Source organism: Coenobita brevimanus, chromosome 16 (genome assembly GCF_032717465.1).
Source record: "Coenobita brevimanus isolate Jiangsu-jjx chromosome 16, ASM3271746v2, whole genome shotgun sequence".
Lineage (NCBI taxonomy): Eukaryota > Metazoa > Arthropoda > Malacostraca > Decapoda > Coenobitidae > Coenobita > Coenobita brevimanus.
In genome coordinates, this window is record NC_136969.1 from 328,928 (window position 1) to 336,427 (window position 7,500).

Below are 7,500 nucleotides of genomic sequence, written 5' to 3' on the forward strand. Positions count from 1 at the left end.
GTTTCCAGAGCTGTTTTGGTGTTTTTTCTCATTGTCTCAAGAACATGAGTGACTCTAGTAGTGAGCAAAAAGCTGCTGGTCCTTCTCATAACAGGAAAAGAGTGAGGAGGCCAGAGATGTGGGCACAAAACATTAGTAAGAAGCTCAGGACCACTGGGCTTTTGCCTTTGTAAACATTCCTTATTGATATCTTTGGTTGGTTTGATTATTAAAAATGCATACTGAGAGTATGTTTTGTCTCTCAATAACCACACTGGAGAAAAACGTATCTATTGTTGTACCTTTCAGACTGCTACTAATTTCTCTTCTACCAAGAGTAACATGACATGAAAGTACAAACTTCAAGCTATTAAAAAAAAAAAAAAAAAAAAAAAAAAAAAAAATCTATCTATCTATCTATCTATTGCCAGACGCCTCAATCCCGTTTGGGGTGGCCACAAACAAATCGCCTCCAAGTCGCCCTGTCCCCCGCCATTTCACCTCCCTGCTCCCAGCTCACACCCCCCTCTCTCATATACTTCTCCACCCCATCCCTCCATCTCATCCTCGGCCTCCCCCTCCCTCTTTCCCCCTCCACCTCACTCACATATACTCTCTTCGTCAGTCTTTCACCCTCCATCCTCTCCACATGGCCAAACCACCTCAGTGTGTTCCTCATAACGCTTCCTATCACATCCACATCCACACCACAACGCTCCTTTATATCCTCATTCGTCAGCCTGTCTCTCCATGTGACTCCACAGGCTCCTCTTAAATAACTCATTTCCACTGCTCTCACTCTTGACTTGTGTCCTTCCAACAATGTCCAAGCTTCACTTCCGTACGTTAGAGTTGGTATCACAATACTGTCATGTAGTAACTTTTTCACTTCCATGCTCACTTCCCTGTTTCTTATCACTGCTTTCAAGGAACCAGCAACCTTTCTTCCCTGCTGTACCCTTTCAAGCACTTCACCCTCCAAACCTCCATCCTTACTCATCACACTACCCAAGTACTTAAACGTACTCACATTTTCCAATTCCTCACCATCCAACCTCGCCGTACATTCACTGACTTCACCCCTCTCAAAGACCATCACTTTACTCTTCCCTACATTCACTTTTAGATTCCGTTTCTTACACACTCTCTCAAACTCATCAACCAAGCCTTGCAGCTCCCCTTCGTCTTCACTCAACAACACAGTATCATCTGCAAACAACAGTACAGGGAGTTTCCAAACACTATCCTCTCTCACCAGGGCCACTCCAACATCCACTACCCTACCTTGTACCTCTTTTATTACCCCATCCATGTACAGATTGAACAACCATGGAGACATGACACATCCCTGTTTCAACCCAGCCTTCAAAGAGAAAAATTCATTTAGTTCACCATCCACACGCACTGCAGCCTTCACACCATCGTACATACTCTTCACAGCATTCAACAACTTCCCATCTACCCCATATATTCTTAACACTTTCCACAATCCTTGTCTATCACTAGTTCCAAAGTTATGGCATTTTTGAAAGTTACGCAACTTTAACTGCGTTTTTTTCCCTTTTCAACATGTGGTTTTCGGTACACTGTGTTATTAGGGGCCTCATAAATAAGGTCAGGACTCAGCACACACCACCTCATCCTGTGTCATCCACTGTCCACCTCTCTGGTGATGGCTGCAGCCTCAAAGCTTCTTCATGTCCTCACCCAGGGTCTCAGGGCCTTTCTCTCAGCATGTCCAAACCTTCTTGATGTCCTTCTTCCTTCCTTCATTCCTCAGGCTTTCACCTCCACTCATCTGAAAAAATTAAATGAATTCATATTTTGGAAAAAAAAAAAAAAAAAAAATGAATAGCTCATGTATGCCAATGTAAAGTATAATTATACAGTATAGGGAAAGGTAAGAAATAGTAAAACCAGATGGATGCCTGGTGGTTTAGTGGGTCAGGGCACTCAGCCAGATCTGACCCACTAGGGAATGTATGGTACTGGTCACATAACATCACTAACAACAGCAGGCTTGGGTCTAATTAGGCAGTGTTTGTAAAACTGATGAGGTTCTATACACTAAATAGTAACCTAACAATCATACATATTACAAGATAGATAGACAGACAGATAGATAGGTCTAATTAGGCCTGGTTTGGGTGTAAAACTGATGGGGTTCTATACACTAAATAGTAACCTAACAATCATACATATTACAACTCTTCCAGACCTATTACTCTGATAATTTGGTTACATCTTATACATGAAAAGGTAAATGTCCCTCAACTGCCACACTACCCCTGGATGGTGCACTGTTGGATGAGGGGAACTTCAACCTGCAGTCCACTGGGTTCACTAAATTAGAAACATAAGGCCTGATATGAGTCATAATTCAGGAACTGATGGCCCAATTGGACTAGAAATTGTTTTATTCCTCAAGTTAGTGCATTATAACAGTGCCTTGATCCAACACAAATTTGCATATGTGTCATTTTTGCTGTGTTGCGGTAACAAACACAGAAATTGCATCATTATAATATACATTATTATTACTGTTATCATTACTACTACTATTACTACCAGTACTACTACTACTACCTCCACTACTACGGCTGCTGTTATTGTAATATAATTATTATCCATCCATCCATCCATCATCCAATCCTACACTGCCCCATGAGGAGCGTAGGAGCCCAGGGCTAGGCAGTTGGTCTCGACATTTGAGAGAGAGTGACCAGCCTCACTCATCCCTGAGTGGCATTACTTGAGCAATAAACCCCCAACCATCCCTTGGATATAAACCTTCACTGGCTCAATATTATTATTATTATTATTATTATTATTATTACAGTATTATTATTATTATTATCATTATTATTGTTATTATTATTATTATTGTTACAGTATTATTATTATTATTATTATTATTATTGTTATTGTCATTTTTATTGTTACAGTATTATTATTATTACTATTTTCCTCATTATTACTATCATTCCAACTACAACTACCACTACTACTACTACTACCACTTCTACTACTACTACTACTACACTGTTCAAGACCCAGGGGTGACCACAGACTGTGCCAGCCTTACATGCTGTGGACTAATTAGCCTCACCTCAACACCCTACACTGTGACGGGACAACATGGGATTGGTTTGTCTTTTTTAACTAGGAGACTGTATGAGAGTCAGGTGGAAAGGGGGGAGAGGGAGGGGGAGACTGAGGATGAGATGGAGGGATGGAGTAGAGAGGTATATGGGAGATGGGTGTAAGTTGCAGGAAGGGAAGCGAAATGGCAGAGGACAGGGCAACATGGAGGTGATTTATTTGTGACCACCCCTTTTGGACTTAAGGCATCTGGCTGTAGATATATAAATGGAATACAGAACTGGACAGTTACCATTTACTGTATAAAACTACAAAACATTATATTCTGCATGGTAGTTTGACTGTTGAGGCTGGAGTTGTCTGTGGCAGACCAAAAAAGACTTGAGATGAGGTCCATACACTGTGACCTCAGGGATAAGGGACTGAAGAAAGGCTGCTAGAGATCAAGCAGCACAGACAGCTGCCAATAGGTGACCAAGGCTGATGTATGCCAGCAGGTCAGAGCCTTTATAAACAAAACAAAATGTAATGAATGATAAGATGCAAAAAATGTATGAATTTATAAATGTTCTGGCCGTGGAAACAGGATGAAGAACATGACACTGACCTTATATGCAAGGAAGAAGGAACCAAAGGCCACAAGCCTGCAAGATTGTTCCCTCCAAGAAAAAATACATAGATGAAAATAACAGAGCCAAATTCAGGATTCATTCATCCTGAGATACCTGGACATATTATGTTTAAAAGACTGTGGAAGTAAGGCAGTAGGAAATACAGACAGAGGAAGACAACTCCAGAGTTAACCTGTTGCATACATGAAGGGCTGGGTGTAACAGTTCACAAAGCTCCTATCTACCTACACTGGAGGTCACAGGCAGTAGGAAATACAGACAGAGGAAGACAGTTGCAGAGTTGACCTGTTGCATAAATGAAGGACTGGGAATAACAGTTAACTTACCTCCTGTGTACCCACCTACCTACCTACCTACTGTACTTACCTACCTACCTACCTAAACTGGAGGTCACAGGCAGTAGGCAATGTAGACAGAGCAAGACAGTTCCAAAGTTCACCTGTTGCATAAATGAAGGACTGGGAGTAACAGTTAATTCTTGCATTAGAGAGCTGAACAGAGAAGGGATGAAAGTTTGCTGCCAGATGGGTGCTACGTGCCCTCTCATAGGTGACTACTGTATATGTGAATGATGTGGAGGGGAGGAGGGGGAGGGGGAGGCCAAGGATGAGGTGGAGGGGTGGAGTGGAGAAGTATAGGAGGGTAGGGAGTTGAAGAGAGGGCAGCCAGATGGTAGTGGACAGGGTGAGATGGAAGAGATTTGTTTATGACCATCCCTTAGGAAATTAAGACATTTGGCAACAGGTAGACAGACAGACAGACAGATAGACAAATAGATAGACAGAAAGATAGATAGATAGACAGACAGATGGACAGACAGAAAGACAGATATAGACAGACGCAGATACTGTATGGTGGATGGGAAGACCAACTTTAAATGGAAAAGTTGAAAGACAGTAAATTAATGGATTTTTTACACTGTGCAATATAACTGTTTATGAAAAGGGAAAGATGGATGGCAGAAGAAATGAAAGAGAATGAAGAAGTAAGGACAGAAGAGAGAAGGAAAAATACAGCAAGGAAACAGGAAAGAAAGAAAGAAAGAAAAAAGAACGGAAGGAAATGTGAAGATGCATGGAAGGGTGACTGGAAAGAGGAAGGAAGGATGGGAGAAGAAATGAAAAAAATGAAGAAAGAAGGAAAGATGAGAAAAGAAAGGAAAAACACAGCAAGGAAACAGGGAAGGGGGAAGAAAAAAGGAAGTAAGAAAGGAGAGTGAAGAAGAAAGGATGAACTTAACATCCCTTCTATAGAATTTCTTTTTACTTTAACTTGGCCTACAACTGCCATCTCTCCACCTTGAATGCTGAGTTATGGCAATAGATTAGCACTAAAATATAATACTGGTCACAAAGAGCTATAAGAAGGTTAGAAAGTTAAGGTGAAAGAACTAGAGTACTATATTCCCCTGTTAATCCCCTGTTACAGCTCAATATTCGAGGTAGAACGATGGAAATTTTACACCTAATTATGGAGAGCTATGTGGAGAGGATAGAGAGTGCGAGACTAGCTAGTGGAGTATAAATAAGTGAGGTGGAGAGGGAAGAGGGAGGGGGAGACTGAGGATGAGATGGAGGGATGGTGTAGAGAGATGTATGAGAAAGGGGGGTGTAAGCTGGGGGGAGGGCAGTGAAATGGTAGGGGACAGGGTGACATGGAGGCAATTTGTCTGTGGCCACCCCTTACAGGATTAAGGCATCTGGCTATAGACAGATAGATAGATTAAAGAGATAGGAAGATAGTTAATTATTATCCACTATTACCCAGAAAAGATGCAGTACAGAACCTAACCCAACATAAAATAATATTCCAGCAAACCCAACCTAACCCATCTAGTTGTGGTTTACAAACCAATACTCACAAGATTTGGATAATTGTTTTGCTTCTTGTAAGCAGCATTAATTAACATAACTTTTCTTGCATGTTGAGAGGATGGAGGATGACAACAGGGTGTGGAAGGTGAGAAGCGTGAATGTCAGGGGTTGGCGAGAGACAGACTGAAAATGACCTGGGACGAGATCATGGAGTGCAATCTCAGGGATACGAGACTGAATAGGGAGGCTGCCAGAGATCAAGCAGCATGGATAGCCATCATTAGGTGATCAAAGCCAATGCATGCAAGCATGTTGAAGCCTTTTTAAATGATATAATGAATAATATAATGGCATCTCATTTGCAAACTGGTGTGAGATTATTAATAAACTTGCAGTTGTGAAGGGGTAAGAGAAAAGAATGTCAAAATCTGCCACAACTGAACTAGTCATACACAACACTATCAGGAAAACCAAACTGGAAAGTAATACTGAGTGAGAGTGGCCTTGTACAACTGTACCAGCCATCCTGACTTGGTAAATTAATGTTTTTCCAAGTTGCTGCTATTGTTGTTGTTGTTAGGGAAGCATCTGAGGAACATTTGCTTAACCAGGCAGTGGAGTCATCTGGTAATATCAGTGTCACCACATGAAGGCAACCCTCTCTAAAACCAGTTCTGCAAATAATTTACCCTTTTTAGCACTAACTCAGCATGGATGCAGTAGGTCAACTCTGGAACTGTACTCCTCTGTCTGTATTTCCTTTGCCTATCACCTCCAGTCATTTAAATACAATGTGTCCGGGTATCTCAAAATAAAGAGATCTTGAATCTTTCTTCTTGGAAGAACTGGAGTGTATTGGTGTTGTGATGAGGAGAGGTAGAGTGAGATGGTCTGGGCATGTGGAGGGGATGGAGGATGACAACTGGTGAAAGATGTGAATGCTGGAGGGAGGGTTATGAGAAGCTGACCAAAAAAGGACATGGCAGGAAGTCATAAAGCATGGCCTCAGGGATAAGGAACTGAAGAGGAAGGCTGCCAGAGACTGAGCAGGATGGACAGTCGTCATTGGGTGACCAATGCCGACGCATGCAAGCACGCTGGAGCTTTCAATACGACAAAGGAACAATTTGCAGGTTTGTCACCTTTAGTTTATTTTTCCTTGCAGCATACAGCACATATATGACCACTATATATGACCACTAGTTCCCACAACTGGAGAAAACCACAACAAACTACAGGCATCAAGGGATGTCTGGCCAGGCTTTATCTTCCAGCATCTACAAGATCAGTAATTACCTTCCACCAACAGGAAAGAAATCCAAGGCTGAAAGTCTTGCATGATAGGGTAAATGTTCCATACCTGAGATACGTTTCGTCCACCTACATTGAACAGACTCAAGTAGTTTGATATCACCAATACAGCCTGTATTCCATACCTCACAACAAAATGCCATTAAAGGTCTAACATGAGTTGTACACAGTCATATCATGAACTTGGAGGAACAGCAGATGGTGGATTCAAAAAAAATTTGTAGCCACATCCCAGCTTTACCCGCCACAGTGTGGATATGGTGGTGGAACCTCAAATTTCTGTACACCAGAACGCCCAGGTCTTTACTCGCAGTTGTTAATGGGATAACTTAGGACGATTACCTATAAAATACTGGCCAAAAGGCTGAGGCACAATCCAGTTCCTGCCAAAGCTAAGTGTACCACACTTACCTGGGTGAAGGTGTAGGCCCCAAGACTCGCCAATACTGTTCACCATGTCTGTGTCATGTTGACACTAACACCACAGACAATACACATACTACCGTTCCTGTTAATTTTTATATATATTTTTAAATCATTTGTAAAACTCTTGTATTGTCAGTTCAGAGATGAAGTCACGTGGCTGATGTATATAAAAAACAATACAGGGCCCAACACTGAGCCCTGGGGTACTCTAAGTTACTTAACAGCTCGGAAGCAGC